Raw genomic sequence first — 17,945 nt, 5'->3', positions numbered from 1 at the left:
CCAAGAGCTCTTCCCTAGCCAGACCAGTCATGAGAAATTTCATCCATAACTGGGTAAGGTATGAACACATCCTACAAACCTAGTCATTGAGCTGTAAGATGCATTGTGCGGTGGGCCTCTGGGAAAGAATTTCTTCCCTTACCGAAAGAACCTTTAAGAGAAACTCTCTTCCCTTTGGAAATTGTAGTATCAGGCTATGTTGCTTGAAGCTGCAGCAGCCATAACGGGACTATAAGGAAACACACTGCTAACACTGTGGCAATGTAAAAGAATGGAACCTGCTAAGGAACTTAGTAACACTGTTAAGCTACTGAACCAAACCTAGAACAGGCTTGCTTCCTGTTAGTGATTTAGTTGAAATAATAAATGTCCATATTTTTTATGCCACTGTCAGTAAGGTTCTATGTTAGTACAAAAGCAAACTAAATGGCATACTTAAGTAAGTACAATATATCTATTAATATTACATAAGACATACTGTGTATAATTGTGCATTAATTGATTTCATGGATAGTTCTGTGGACCTCAACTGTCCAAAAGAGCTTAATCACCTAGCCTCGAGAAACCAGCAATCCTTGCTTAAATGTGTACCTCTTCTCACTCCAGGCCATGTCAATGTGGGGGTTTCTATATTGGAACTATACCTGGCATCTGGTTCCTACCTCAGGGCCATTTAAATTCTTTCTTCCAATCCTACAATTATCTCAAATAGGATATCTCGATGGACTAATGACTAATCAGCCCATGATCAAATATAAATGTGCTGTCATGCATTTGGTATTTTTCAAATTTTAGGGGGGAACTTGCTATGACTCAGCTATGACTGTAAAGACCTCAACTAGTACAAGCCAGTATGGATTAATTGGCTCTATGTCAAAATAATTTGGTGACTTTACTCTTGAGGTCATCTTAAGCCACATGTAGAGAATCCTTAATGTAAAGATCCTTCTGCTCCAAATCATCTGCATATAACAGCAGTCATTTTTTTAAACAACATTTTTTTTTAAGTTTTACTTATTTATTTTGAGAGAACAAGAGGAGGAGAGGCTCGAGTAAGCTCTGTGCACTGTCAGTGCAGAGCCCCATGTGAGGCTCAATCTCATGGACCACAAGATCATGACCAGAGCCGAAATCAAGAGTTGGGTGCTTAACCGACTCAACCACCCAGGCACTCCATAACAGCAGTCTTAATTTCCTGCTCCATATCTGATGTGCTTAACTAATTAACTATTAGCCAAATGTGTAATTATGTTATTTTTGTAGATTAAAATATCTGTTTTTATTTTAAAAGTTTCTGTTATATGTATCATTAAAAATATTACAGGTTTTAAAATAAAAATAAATATTTTAATTTTGATATAATCCTTTAACTCTGTAATTGTATTTCCCTGCTTCATTTCACAGTTTATATTTAATTCAGACATTTATTTCATGAGAATGTGAACAAAATGTGCAAAATGTACAAAATGAGGCTCTACCACATTTAAAAGTTTTCGTTAAATCGACCTCACAAGGACACACCCCAAACTCCTACTACCAGAGTGATTTTTTCCATCTCTCTTTTCAAGCAAATACATTTGTTTTATTTCTCACTTTGCAATAGGAATTTGGATTAGTTAACTGTCTATAGAGCATCTACTTGGGCTATATCTAAAATCTAAGGCCTATTTTCCCCTCAATGTGTAAATATTAGGTGCCCAAATAATGATTCTTCAATAGAATGATATTTGTTAAATTCCCATAAGAACACTTTTAAATTAAAAAAAAATTTTTTTTTGCTCCAGAAATCTTATTTGGCCCTATTCCCAAGTGGGACATCTCCCACCCCACCAACATCTAACACCTTAGATTAGAACTTTGAACCTTCTTGGACTGTAAACTCCATGAAAGCAAAGATGCTTCCCTCTTCTGAATATTCTACCCCAGCATCTTGGCACAATGGCACATAATAGGTAGGAAAATATAGAACAAATAAATCCCCAAATAAAAATAAATTTTGAACAAATTGAGGTGCCTGGGTGGCTCAGTCAGTTAAGTATTCCCCTTCAGCTCAGGTCATGATCTCACAGTTCATGAGTTTGAGCCCCACATCAGGCTCTGAGCTGACAGCTGAGAGCCTGGAGCCTGCTTGGGATTCTGTGTCTGTCTCTTTCTCTACCCTTCCCCAACAAACGCTCTGTCTCTGTCTCTGTCTCTGTCTCTCTCAAAAAAAAAAAAAGAAAAATGAAAAAATGAAAATAAAATAAAAAATGTTGAACGAATCAAGTATAAAGTACAACCCTTTCATCTTTTTCATAAACAAATTCTTCACTTTACTTTCTCTTTAGACTCTCCATTTAAGAATCTTTTTGGAAAGATTAAAAAAAGTTATGCCACAAATACCCATTTTGTCTGTTACTTTCCCCTTATTCTTCCTTGCACAAACATGCTGAGGTTAGTAGTGAATCTGTATGGTCCTAAGGAAAGTAATGATATATCCAAGAAACAGCAGAGGTCAATATGCACAAGTGGATGGAGTTGGAAATGTGCAATTTCAGGTCTGTATTGAACTTGGTTTTCTGAGTGCTAAATTTTCAGCTATATTTCCTTCTTCTACAGAAGTTCATTCCAAGGTATATTAGATTAGTCCTGGCAAATATTTTTAGCATTTTATGTTAGGTTGTCTTAATGTCTCTTCCATTTGTTATTTCATCTTTCCTAATAGGTTTGGCTAACCTGAAAATTTCCTCAATCCTTAGCAATACCAGTGAATACAAATTAATAAATTAGGACGTTGTATTGGTTCATTACATTAAGTCTTAATACAATTTTCAGATTATTTCTGTTATTGACCGAACTCCATAATTTCAAGTTCATTTTTCTGAGGTTTATTGTTTAGAATCTGATTTACAAATTCTCTGTGTCTTTGGCATCATTTATTCATTTTTTTCTGCAACCTGTTTTTGGCTATTTCACTACTCATTGACCCCTCCCCTCCATCAGAGGGATGGGCAGGGTAAAGAAATATGATATGCCATTTTAAAATAGTCAATTTTATTATTTGCTTCTATTTCTGAGAAAATGGCATGCAAGAAAGAAATAAATGTATAATTATTAACTAAAATGACATTTCAGGATTTTTAAAAAATTATTTTCTCTTTGCTCGTGATCTGGCAACTGTTACTATGGAAAACTGAGTTCTCTCTAGACTACATTTAATAAATAAAGATTTTTTTCATGAGAGAAACATTACAAACTATAATGATTCTAATCTAAATCACACCAAACTCATGAACTAAATGCCTACAAAAATATTTTCAATTACGAAAAGAATTAATGTCCATAGAATCCAGAGCTGAAATGAAGCACAAGGTGGATTTAAAAATGGAGAATAATATAAAATAATAAATTGTTTTTGCCTCCTAGATTTAAACCTCCTTACCTACATAGTGATGTAAGAGTCACACATAAAAGAATTATTTTTAATATACATATAATACGGAGGATTTTAAAAAGTGAAGATTTAACTATAATGGTTACTTCATAATCAATGATGTAATAGTCAATGATATAGGAGAACAAAGAGCATTGCATAGCTACATATGGACTTCATAGCATCAGTTTGTTTTTAAAAGGGGGGCTATAATATATAAACCTTTTTAGTTTTTACAAATTGAAATATACCAGCAGCTGAATAACAGAATATTTTAGCAACAAACATATTGGGAAGTCTATTTTATTCAGTAGATCAACTTCAGAGAACTAAACTCTCCAGAATAACCAGAGGGTGAGATAATATATTTACACCTGCAGTATTTCATTCTATAAATAATCTATAATGTCAAAGCTAGTCTTGCTGGGGGCATTTACATTTTATAAAGAAATAAAATGTTACGGTGGACATTTTCAAATTTTTATAGCATTGTATTAAGCAAAATATAGATATAATACATAAATATTTGTGAAGTTCAAGGAAAGAGTCCTATACAGATAAATTATAGGGGCACAAAAATCAGAAATACTATTCCTAGTCATTTTCACACATTCTTTTACTTCAGAATTTTAAATGATCAGTGAAATAAGCATTTACATATTTCAAAGAAAATAAAGACAACAAGTCCAGAAATTTTCACTCTCTCAAGAAATTATTCAATCATATGGTAAGGTAATCTAGGATAATATTTCAGTTGTCTTTATTTTATTTCACAAAATATTATGTTTTTAGGTACAATTATTGATTCCTCCCACTTTCTTTGTAAACGAAGGGCATACTTACTATCTTCATAAACAACTAAAATGTCCACAGAGACGGGTATAACCTATGTCATATCATAGTATACATTTTGTTCTTGGGAGGCTTTGGGCCTAAACCTCATATTCTCTTATCAGATAATTCTCAAAAAACAAAGATGAAAAACATTTACCTACATTTAGATACACGAATACCAGTATTTTTAAAGTTAGAAGCAGTTGTGTACGTAGTCTCAAAAAAATGTTATTCCAAAATATTTGCTCGTTTCAAAACAAGGATATATATAAATCTAATTGCAGTATCATTTCAAAATAATCCTGTAGGCATTATTGTATGTCAAACTAGTAGAAAATTCCCAGGAGAAACTTAGAATAGTTATTTAAGAAATCCCTAGGTTCAAAACGAAATTCAACTTTTACAACATTGAGTGAACTAAAACTCAAACGTTTTGTTACATTGAAAAAACATGAACACGTATGGTATTGTGATATAAAGAAAATGCAAAAGGAAAGAGGAAAGAGAGGGTAAACCAATAGCTTATTATTGAAAAATTCTGATCTAGAGATAATCAGATCAGATAAAACACAACTGCAAACTGCATGCTAGTCTCTGATGCTCCCTGGACTGGTTGTGACGACATGTCTGCTCTCACCTACAGTTCACAGTTCACAAAAAACATTTCAATCATACAACTGAATAATTCCTCTGACCAAATTGAACTTTAAGGAAATAAAGGGATAAGATAATAGATCAAATCTTGCCCCACCTCTTTTTTTCTCCTTTTTTCTTTTAGTGAAACTGACATAAATTGTTGAGGAGCACTACAGCGCCACCAACACAGATCAATGCAAAACAAAAAAGATCTCCCACCGTGTGCAAAAAGAAAAAAATTAGAAAAATGCCAAAAATTACAAAATGTCTCCCAAATGTACCTTTTTGGAGAAAAACAAGCTAGATCTGCAAAGATTGTCTAATGAAGAGCTTCAAAGAATTAACATTATGGAATACAAGTTTACATCTGATCAGCAAATAAAAGATCCACTATTTAGTAACAGCCATAACTTAATATAAACCCGGTTATGTCAATCTCCACCTTCATTATACCAAGGGCAGCTTTTCTGTAGTTTGTATCCAAGTAATCCATCAAGAAAACCACAATAGGCCTATTAATAAAAAAAAAAAAAGAAAGAACGAAACAAAAACTACATCCACAGTTTGCCTGCTGATAATTTAGTCCTGTACAAATTAGGTAATACATAATCTTTATAAAGGGGATATGCACATATTTGGCATTACCAACATTGCTGGCACAAAACAAGTCCATCTTGAAATAGCTGAGTTCCCCTGTAGTTCACAGTAATTAAAGTATAATTTATATTATAAATACTTAGCTTTAATAATGAAAACCAAAAAAACCTATTTTTTTCTTTTAGTAAAAATTAGCCAGACAAGATTAGGTGGAATATACAGAGCTCAAAGCTAAAGAAAAATACAAAGATTGGTTTTGTTAGAAGAAACACAATGAAAATCCTCTTTATCTGCTGGCTCATTCAAAGATTTAATGACACAAATGTTAAAAATTACAAACTTACCATTCGTGTAGGCAAAGAAGAAGCCAGTTCTTGAAAAATAATTGTAACAATATAGGCTGGATACTTGTGTCCCTAGAAACAACAGCCTCCAGGCAGCATATGGATCTTCAAACATCTTTAAAATATTTGGTAAATACAAAGTAATACTTTCTTCCATGATCGGCGGCTGAATGGGGTGGCTTCCCCCAGGATCTGTGGGCGTTTGGAAAAAATCGGAGAAATATCCACGGAAGATTAAAAGCAGAGGAGGCAGCGGCAACCAGAAGACTCCGGGGTTAACAACTTTGCGATGGCAAGCAGGCGTGCTCTGATTGGTTAGGAGGGCAGGGTCCCTACAGTCTGCACTATCCCCCGCTCCCCCCGCCTCCTGCAGCTCGGAAAAAAATGCAGTGTGTGTGCCATTTTACACTGGGCTTTTAAAAGCACAGCCACCCAAATGACAAAAGTCTAAGCTCGCTATTAAGTGACACTGCAAAACAATAGCACCCACGACTGCCTGTCAGCTCAGGAAAATGCCCTTTCAACGTCTTTAAGGAACACTCTTACTTCCTATGTGGGGGTTTTAACGCAATATAATGCTTTTCTTCAGCAAATCGTTTATCACTTCGCAAACGTGGATATGAAATTTTGATACAAATACGGCCATTTGAAAACTATTTCCATCGAAACAGTTTTTATTTGACATCATAGGTACCTAAAGAAGGCAGTTCCTTCTTGGACAAAATTCACGACTCCTGTAGCTCAGAGAGCTTTAATTCCTTGTAAAAATAGAGCTCGTTAGCCGCAATAACTACCATTTGTGCAGAGAATAAAAATAAAATGATTCTAGTGGTTAAATTTAAAACAATAGGCGTACTTTTTTTTTTTCTCCTTAAAAATTCTGTTTCAAAAACCTTTACTGGCTGACAGAAATCTACCGCTCTGCCTTACAAACAAAATGGCTGTGGTACTGAGTTTTTTTGGATCCTCCCACTGTGCCTCCTCCCGGCCTCCAGGAAGTGGTAAAAATCCAAAATAAATAGAGTACTAAAAGTACATTGTCCAGTCTGAACTAGAGTGAAACCTTTGGGAAAGGGGGGGTGTCTTACAAATGTGCTGCTTTTATGAGTTTTTTTCAAAAAAAAAATTGTTTTGAAAAGAACATCAATCACCAGAGATTTACTTGACTGTAATTTGAACTTCCTGCTTTACATATTTATAAGGTCTTTCACCTATCTTGGCAGGCTTTCAAATTAAGTGGGCTGGGAAATTTGATGCTCTGTCTCTAGCTGTGAGCTGAGTCAGGTATTCGGTGGTTGCAACGGGGCTTTTAAATAAAAACGGAGTCTGAGACTTAAAAAAAAATTAATACAAAATGAATGCAACGTGATGATTGCAAATATAAAGTCAAAAGGCCACCAAATATGGAAATGTGTCTAATACTGCATATATGTGTTAATTGAACACATTCAAAATTCTTTGCCAGCTAAACTTCTAATAAGCCAAGGATAGAACACGGTTTAAAGGAATTGGATGAAGAAAAGGGGTGGTGAATTGCCTAGTTTTCCAGAATGCCTTTCCCCCTGCACACACACTTGTTGGTCTGGCATTCCTTTCCCTGCCTAGCATTTAATAGATAACATTATTTAAAAAAAATTTTTTTTAATGTTTTATTTATTTCTGAGAGAGAGAGAGCATGAGCAGGGGAGGGTCAGAGAGAGAGGGGGAGACCCAGAATCTGAAGCAGGCTCCAGGCTCTGAGCTGGCTGTCAGCACAGAGCCCGACAGTGGGCTGAAGTTGGACGCTTAACCGACTGAGCCACCCAGGTGCCCCTAATAGATACCATTCTTAAGGAGCTATAGCTAAGGTGACTATATAATATATCATCTTACGCAGGACACTTAAGAGTGAAAAGGGACATAGTATTAATTATATGATGATTTGAATAAACAGGGACTATCTATGGTAAACCAGGAGGTACAGCTTACCATGTATCCAGAGAGACCTCCTTCGCTTTTGACAGACTGCGCACCTAAAGGCATGGGTCCTCGTCCAATTTAGATAGAACCTGAACTTGGGGCGCCTGGGTGGCTTAGTTGGTTAAGCGTCCGACTTTCGCTTAGGTCATGATCTCGCGGTTCGTGGGTTCGAGCCCCGCCTCGGGCTCTGTGCTGACTGCCAGCTCGGAGCCTGGAGCCTATTTCAGAGTCTGTCACTCCCTCTCTCTCTGATCCTCCCCTGCTCACACTGTCTCTCTCTCTCTCCTGGAAATAAAAAAAAAAAACACATTAGATAGAACCTGAACTTGACCCCTTCTCCGGGCTACATCTACTGTCCTTGCTCTCCTGTCAACTGGAGCAGATGACAAAAGACTTGGATTCAGGTATATTTAATGAACAACTGCGGTAAAGAGAATACCCATTTTATTTTGTAATCTCATCAGTGGTGACCTGATTAGCGTAAAATTCTGTGATATTTGTTTGACTATAATCCAGGAAACATCCTTAAGAAGTCATCTAATGAAGAAAGTGGGTTTTTTTTTCTAAAGAGAGAGAGAGAAGGAGAGAGAATGTGAGCAGGGGAGGGTCAGAGAGAGAGGGAGACAAAGAATCTGAAGCAGGCTCCAGGCTCTGAGCTGGCTGTCAGCACAGAGCCCGACACGGGACTCGAACCCACGAACCAGGAGATCATGACCGAGCCAAAGTCAGACACTTAATCGACTGAGCTACCCAGGTGCCCCGAAGAGATTAGATTTTTAAGCAGTTTTTCTTCCAATAGGAAAAATTTGCTAGAGGCCATTTACCCCATGTCCTTTTTTCTCTCCACTGTCCTAGCCCAGTTCTTTTCTATTCCATCCCTTCCACCACCCTCATCCATGTATACACATCCTCATATATAATTACATACATATGCAGACGTGCATGTGCATATATATTTTATTATCTATAGATTAGAACCTTCTAATACTTCTAATTATATATTTTCTTATGGGAGAACTTTCTTCAGAGTTTTTGAGCCAATATTCATGATACACAAGATTTGAACATCTTTTGTTTGGATAAAGGTAAAATGTAGAGTGAGATGTTTTGAAAAAATTAATGAAAAACGTAGGATAAATAATTCTCATGTTGTTTATTCAGATCGTTTTTCAGAGCTTAGAACGTGCCAGGCATGATGCTTGGTGCTACACATATATTAATGAACAAGAGACAGTTTATTTTCTTCTTTAAGGAGTTCATAGTCAGTCTAGTGAGGAGACAGAGAAACAAGCAAGCAAACAAATACATAATTGTAAATTGTAAGTGCTATTGAAGACATAAACACAGTGCAGTCTTAGTAATAGGGAGGGAAACACACGGATAAGGTGGTAAGAGAAATTGTGTCTAAGCAGGTGACATTGAAGCTAAACTTAAAGGATGAGAAGGAGCCAAACTTGAAAATATGTGAGAAATAGCAGACCAGGAGGTGGTTACAACATGTGCTAATGCCCTGAGGCAGGATGGAGCTTAAAGTATTCCAGTAAGTAAAATGAGGCCAATGTCTGTGCAGCGTTTTGAGAGAAAAGGAAAATGACATCAGATAAGGTCAGAAATGAATCCCTGCAGAGGTTTGTAAGCTACAGAAAGGAGTTCTATATCTAAGTGAATTATATTCAGAGAGAGTGGAAGCTTGGAATTTGAGATTTTGGAGGCTTAAGTGATGATGAGATTCAGAGATTGGTCAAGTAGAGGAAAAACCCTAAACTCCATGCAAATTGTGAATTTACATGGCTGCATCGCAGTATTTTAGTATTATATTTTAAAAATCTACATTTTACCTGCGTAATTATAGCCATTGATTTTGACTCAGTTCATAAATAAATATGAACAAGAAACAAATATCTAATATCAGACATATTCACAGTAAAATGAAAAGAAAGAATTCAGGCAACCATTTGCCTCATTTTCTGCTTCTTTTCAGGTTTGATTTTGGTACTTTTTATTTTTATTTATTTTTATTTTATNCCCAAGCGAAAGTCGGACGCCTAACCGACTAAGCCACCCAGGCGCCCCTGGTACTTTTTATTTTTAAAAAAATCTTATATTTCATATCAGTTGAACAAAGTTCAATTAACACTTTTTTTTAAACAAATGAGCCAGGAGCACCTGGTTGGCTCAGTTGGTTCGGTGTCTGACTTCAGCTCAGCTCATGATCTCATGGTTCTTGAGTTTGAGCCCCATCTTGGGCTCTGTGCTGACAGTTCAGAGCCTGGAGCCTGCTTCACATTCTATGTCTCCCTCTGTCTCTGCCCCTCCCCTGCTCACACTCTGTCTCTGTCTCTCTCTCTCAAAAATAAATAAACATTAAACAAATGAGCCAAAGCATTATTATAAAGCTAGAATTTAACTAGTAAAATGGGAATAAAAACAGTTATCCTTTTTGAATTTACTGTTTGTTACTGAACCAAAATGCTATGTATACTTGAGCAGAAATAATATGTTCGATTTCTTAGATTATAAGTCTTAGAAAAATTTTAAAAGCAATGATGTGTAATTCTTTGAATGAGCTTTGACAGTAATAGGAATCTCTAAACAAATCAGATTGTGAACCAATTAGGTAATGCAGTTTTTAAGACCTTTACCTCTCAGAACTGTGAAGTGAAGGAAGACACGTTTTGGAATTCAGAGTTTTCAACCATAATAGTCCCCCTTCTCCACAGTTTTGCTTTCCACAGTTTCAGTTACCCACAGCCAACCCTCCACAGGGACCAGATGATCCTCCTCCTGACAGATTGTTAGAAGGTCAATAGTTGGCTGATGCTTTGTGACAATGCCTGCATTATGCCCCTCACTTCATCTCATGATGTTGCATTTTATCAACTCACATCACCGCAAGAAGGGTGAGTACAGTAGAGTAAGATGTTTTGAGAGAGACACCATATTCGCATAACTTTTACTAGTGTATTGTTATAATTTTACTACTAGTTATTGTTAATCTCTTACTGTACCTAAATTACAAATTAGATTTTATCAAAGGTATGTATGTGTAGGAAAAAAACATAGATATATGTAGGATTTGGCACTGTTTGAGGTTCTCGGCATCCATTAGGAGTCTTGGAATGTATTCCCCACGGATAAGAGGGAACTACTGTAACTTTAAAGCAGTAATATGATGCAGCACTCCATAACCAAATATAATAATAAAATATATGACCAATCACACTAAATGGGGGTAAATAAAGACTATAAGTAGTCTCATATCAGTCAGGTCAGCTTTTGTCACCAGATACTACAATTGCAAAAAGTTTTTTAGTTTTCAAATTTTGGGAATTCATAATTGTAGTTAAGAGATTGTGCATCTGTAGAGTCGAGTCCCATCCAGTTTGTTTAAAAAAAAATCAGAGGCGCCTGGGTGGCTCAGTCGGTTAAGCCTCCGACTTCAGCTCAGGTCATGATCTCATGGTTCGTGGGTTCGAGCCCTGCGTCAGGCTCTGTGCTGTCAGCTAGCTCAGAGCCTGGAGACTGTTTCAGATTCTGTGTCTTCCTCTCTCTCTGATCCTTCCCTGCTCACTATGTCTCTCTCTTTCTCTCTATCTCTCAGAGATAAATAAAACATTAAAAAAATTTTTTTAAATTAAAAAAAAATCATTCTTAGTTTAAATCAAAGCTCATAATCCTAATGACCATGAAAAGAGTTACAATTTGGAAATGGCCAAACTTCCATTTGTGGGCCATAATAAATTGATGTACACTATGCCATCAAATTTCTTTAGTTATCTGTATGGTGTTAAACAAATTCTTTTAATTTTACCCTTTAATATTTTTCCTGTGTTTTCATTCTTAAGAATAGTGAAACATTAAAAATAAAAAAAGAATAGTGAAACATTATGATGCTTTTTTGGGAAACATATTTTGAAGCAGTACGTCACCAGACTTTTTCTTTTCCAAATGTTTTATTATATCTGTAGCAGAGATTATAGGAGTTTTATTTCAGAACTCATTACCCATTGTGGGATGATTTTAGATTGCATTTATCTAAGCACAGTGGCATTTTCAAGAAAGGTCATTCATGGGAGCAGTTTGGGACTACTGGTGTGGCCAGGATTGCTGGCTAGCCAGTATCCACTCCCTCTTTCTTTTTTGCTAATAAAATCTAATTTTATTTCGGGTTTGCCACCCCAAACTATTTACCACATAGTTTTAAACAGTGAGATTTAGGCAGAAATGATTTGGTGGAGTTTCTGAGGAAGCATTGACAGGGGCCTGACTCAGCAGGAAGGGCCTTTTGCTCTTTACCTTTACCTTTCTTCCTGCTTGGAATGTGGTCACCACACCCAGGTGGAGTCAGGAGCTATGTGACAACCAAGAAGATGGCTCATGGCTAAGGGTGGCTACATAGAAGGAAGAACATCAGGTTCTGTGAAGCCTTCATTCCATCTGGATATTTTTTTCCCATAAGGGAAATAGAAAACCACTAATTTGTCTAAAAGCACTGTTTTATGGGGTCTCTTCTTCATAGCTAATGCATTTTCTAGTACGATTAGTGTGAGTGATCTTCAAATTATTTTCTCTGTTAAAATCAGCTACTTTTTAATTTCTGTATAATATTAGACTGAGAAGGGGACTTTATAATCTGGGTTTTGGTTACATGTGGTTACATATATATGAGATATACATATGTATATATGTATGTCATATATGTACACATATATATGCAAAATTATTGAGCTACACATTGATTAGTACATTAAATATGTTATATTGTATGCATGTTATCTCTTAAATAAAGAAAACTATTTAAATTATTACAGAGTGATGGGATCTGATAATTTGCCATAGACAAGGTGAAGGAGCTGGATAAGAGATACAGTTTTTTTCAAATATTCAACTATGACTAATACAAGACAACTACTCATTTATCTACTCTACATTTAACTACAAGACAACTACTTATTTATATCATTAAAAATGGTTCTCCTGTAGTTATATGCTTTCCTTTAATCTTGTTGCTGGCAAGTATTCTAGAACTGCATATTCCATCACTATTTACTCTCTCAACATTCTTTTTCTTATATTGTTAACAGCTATATGCATGCCTCCATCAGCAGCAGCCATTTTTATTCTCCGAAGCCTAAATCTTGGGTGACCTAAGCTGTTACTCAAACTTCTCATTCCTCTGTGGCTTATGAGAATTCAAGACTTTGTGGTAACTGACCTATTATGGACCTGTGGACATGAAATGGTTAAAACAGTAACCTTAGACCCTAGCTTGGAGTTTTCTTGTACTGTAGTATGCTATGGGAAGTATCATAGTAAAAGTACAACAAAGAGGAATTTTTCCTTTAGTATTCAATATGAAAGTTATTCTTTTTACTATTAAAAAATAGAACATGTTTTCCTTCATGACCCGTGCCACTCCCAACTGCAGATTAGTGACGAAAAAAATCATATACAGACAGAGACTATCCTGTTTAAAATTTAAGCCTTGTGTAGATTTGAGGTCAAAGAGGAACTGGAATAGTCACAGCAATAGAAGTACATTTGGTACAGACTCTTGCTTAAAGTATAAGACTTGAATAATTATAGAAATAGAGATGAAAATTTTCTGTAAGAAATCATTAAAAGCTTCTATTCAAGAAAGATCATTTACTGTTATAGAGTATGCATTATTATTGGTAAAAACAAAAGTCAGTAAATAATTCAGGCCTGGATGACACAGGAAGAAGAATTTAATAAGATCAAATCGTAAATAATTTCCCTAGCTATATCTAGCTAAGGATTCTTATAATTCCTTAGGGTGGGGGAATGGAAGTTGATTTTTTTTAATTTTTAAAAAATATTTATTTTTTGAGAGAGAGACACACACACACAGGCAAGGATGAGTGGGGGGAGGGACTGAGAGAGGAGGAGATTCAAAATCCAAAGCAGACTCCAGGCTCTGAGCTGCCAGCACAGAGCCCAACGCAGGGCTCAAACCCATGAACCTTGAGATCATGACCTGAGCCGAAGTCGGACGCTTAACCAACTGAGCCACCCAGGTGCCCCTGGAGGTTGATTTTAATGACAGAATCTACATAGGCGGTTTATTGTATTTTAATATTTAGGTCAGTTATTTGTAATAAATTTGTTCTGCATTAAAAGAACACTTTAGGCACTGTTTTAAGTTAGAATTTGGGAATTTGAATAGCCCTTTCAAATTGTAGCAATTACTACAATTGCAGTAAAATTCTAGTGCGTAGAGTAGGTGGTGCAAAGAAATAGCACCCCTTAAAAATGTGCTTTTGCAAGGCTTATTCCCGTCTGTCTTGGTTAACACCTTGCTAAGGCACATAGTGGGAAGCAGGGGGCAGGACTTTATCTTGCTAGTTAAGGGTAACTAATAAAAGAGAGGCAGTTCTTGCAAAACTGGACCGCTAGTGTGATGATTCACTTTAACTTTTTGACCACTGAAAGAAGCATTATTTTACATGTGATATAAACATATATACTTGTAACCAGCTGACAATTATCCAATGTCAAATCTAGCTTTCAGATTTTCTTATTGGCAAGAATAAGTGATGGTCGAAATGACCTTCACTCTTGTCTAACATATTATTCTTTTCTATTATATTCATTTTTCCTCCCAGAAAGTAAAAAGTAATATAAACTCAATTCCAGCCATTTGGAAAATATGGAAATGTGTAATAAAGAATATACTAACCACTTGTAATCCTGGATCTCTTTCCAATGTCTTTCCTTGTACTTCTTTTTGTGTTGGCAAACTTTCAGAATAAAGGGTGCCAAGTCAGCGAGCCCTATTATATAACTGAACAAGTGTATATATAATAGCAGTCACAAAAATAACTCAGACAGAAATGATTACATAATTAACACAATTGCACCCTACTTTGACAAATGGCAGAGATTTTGCAAGACACATTAGAAAACTGTCCCCCCATTCTATAGTTCTAAATTATTTGTAAAATCACAGAGAGTACAAATACAAACTCTTTCCCATGTAATAATCACGTTGCCTGCTTTCTAATCATTTCTCAGAATCATCTGAGTTGAATAAATTGGGTTACATGGTAGTGAATACTGAATATAGGGGTAACTTTGGAGCATGAAACACTTGGAAAAACAGGGAAAGATGGCCAATGAGAAACGAAGAATATAAAGGATTCCTAGGGGATGAGGGAGAAGGGGATCAGAAGGGGAGGTAGAGCATAAAATAATATGGGATGATGTCACAGATAAGGGGACTAGGGTGACTAGGTAATTTATAGTAAAATCTAGAACATTTTCAAAAGCGAAAATGATGCTATTAATAATTGTGCTGGCTGGATTATACAGGGAAAATCAGAAAATACGGTCATTAAATAAACTTTTTATAAATAAGCCTACAGCCCTGGTGGCAGCCAACAGTTTGCTACCTTTATTATATATATATATATTTACACACACACACACATGTCTTGATATTTCCTTATTTTCTGACTATCATTTATCATTTACCTCATATCATTTTTTACCTAGCAAAAGAAAATGCCAGATGTATGTTATTTATCCTTACTGGGGGTTCTTTAAAGAGATGGCTTATCCAGGAATTAGTGTAAAATGTTGATGAGGCCAAGATCAGGTTTCAATCATCACGAGATTGAGTTAGTCACTCTATTTTAGGGTCCAGACTTCATTCTCAGAACTGCTAGTAAAGATCTGTGCTATTGGCTCTTTCTTTTATGGTAATCTTAAACCAGATGCTGGCCTGCTGGACTCTTGCCTTTGCTTCTCTGTAGAGATTGTTGCAACATTTTCAGTCTCCTCATACAAGCCTTAATATGTAATTCTCAGTAACAGACATCTTAAAACTGTTGCATCTTCACATCAGTATGCTGTGTCCATTGTGCATATTTAGGAACCAATACATCAGACCTCAGTTTGCAAAACATAGTTTGAAGAGGAAACAAGGCTAAATTCCTATCTATTTGGAACGGATCCTGAAGCAGTGCTTCTGGATCTGCTTTCACCCCGGGGCTGAACTGGTCATTGAGAACTGAGACCCTTTTGGCTTGGAACTCAAGCTGAGCATGATCGTGGGATTTTGCCATTGCTGAAGGAACCCCAAAAGATCCCTTTGTCAGTCTGAGGCCACCAGGGCCAGTATGTGGCAATATAGTAACTACAGTAAAAGTTATTTAGCTCAGTAACTTAAGGGGACCCAAGTGTGAGAGCCTGCTCTATTAGATAGTGTGTACTAGCAGAATAGATTTATTGTAGCCAAATCTCTCCCTAATGTCTCCCTCTTTTCCGATAGGACTCAGACTAGCTGGACTCCCCACCTCAAGATGCCCCAAGGAGCCCTGGGCACATGATAGAAAGAGGTGGAAACTTGGAGGAGTATAGACATTGCTTAGAGACTTTCTTCTCTTACTGGCAGGAGGCGGTGTTCAGTGCTTCCTCTCTGGCAACAGAGTAAGATAAGGTTGCACATCAAATTACTAGGAGATCATCTGGTCACCTGCTTTTTAAAGAATGGTCTTGGGCGCCTGGGTGGCTCAGTCGGTTAAGGGTCTGACTTCGGTTCAGGTCATGATCTCATGGCCTGTGGGTTTGAGCCCCGCGTGAGCTCTGTGCTGACAGCTCAGAGCCTGGAGTCTGCCTCAGATTCTGGGTCTCCCTCTTTCTGCCCCTCCCCCACTTGTGCTCTGTCTGTCTCTCTCTTTCTCTCAAAATAAACATTTTTTAAAAATTAAAAAAAAAAAAAGAATAGTCTCTGATGGGATTTCTCAAACTGGAGACTTTGGTGTCTCTGAGCTCTCTGTGAGAGTTTACAATTTTTAAGTTTTCATTTAAACAGTAACTTAAAAGTAAGAAGCATATTGTAGAGCCATCTGAATGACCTCTCTACAGCCAAGTGCTACTCTGCAATTTTAGACTGTTTTTATAATTGAATTAGCACCAAGCAATTCTACTTTAATCAGGGAACTAATGAGAGAAGAACCGAAGCAGACTTAATATGTAAATGATGTGTTTATATCAAGTAAAAGCATATCACTATAAGCTATATGAACAATGGTTTACAGTAATTTGGATGAAAAACAGTGATGAGGTAATGTAGTCTTGCACTACCTGGTTTTAACCTGACCAAATTAATCAACTTTATGGTACCAGTAGTGATGGGGGAAACAATATCTTCTGTCACATTAAATTAAGACCTTTAATTTAAAACTTATTGGTTTCATTGCTTGATTTATATTCAACTTAAAGATGGGTGTTCTCTATAGTTACATAAACCCCGTAAGTATAAGGAATTTATACCTAGTTGTAACTGTGTACAACGATGGTTAAAAACATGGACTCATAGGCCAAATTTCCTGGGTATTAATCTTAGCACTGCCACATACTAGCAGAGTAATCTTAGGAATGTTACTTAACCTCTCTGTGCCCCAATTTCTTCATCTGATTGCAGATAATAAAATAATAGCTACTATTATTGTTAAGAGTAATTGAATACATTATTAGAATAATACCTGAAGATGCTAGATATTCCTATAGTAAAAGTTATTTAGCTCAGTAACTTAAGGGGATCCAAGTGTGAGAGCCTGCTCTATTAGATAAAGTGTGTAGAATAATAAGTGACATTTACATACCACATTAAATTTACAAAGTGCTTTTTCATATACTTTTTCCACTTAGCCTTCAACATCTAACCTGAAAGGTAGATAATATTTTTATCATTTCAAGGATGAGGAGACCAAAGCTTCAAAAACACATTTGCCATGAGCATTTGATATTTTTCTTCCTCATGGAGAATGAAGGGATATTTTGTTCAAACATTTTCCCATTTTCTTTTGGGTCGCTAGGAAGCCCAGAGCTAATTTTATATGTTAGTACACTTTAGTACTTGTGAAAAGACTTAATGGTCTGAACATCTGTATTATATTTTTTCTTCTCATCTTGGTTTTCTATTTCAATTTATATTTTCCCTGATTCTGAAATTTTATGTATACTATTTTATTAATTGGAATTTTTATAATCTGTCTCATATACATTTTGGAAAATTTTGATCCATAAATAAATAAACTGACCCATGGTTACATAACTGGTTAGAATCAGATCTTGGCCTCAGTTCTTTTGTCTTCATGGAGAAGTCATATTTATTGAGCATTAGTGTGACCTGGTGC

This window comes from Crocuta crocuta, unplaced genomic scaffold (assembly GCF_008692635.1).
Source record: "Crocuta crocuta isolate KB4526 unplaced genomic scaffold, BGI_CrCroc_1.0 scaffold457, whole genome shotgun sequence".
Lineage (NCBI taxonomy): Eukaryota > Metazoa > Chordata > Mammalia > Carnivora > Hyaenidae > Crocuta > Crocuta crocuta.
Note: the sequence above shows the minus strand (reverse complement) of the source record.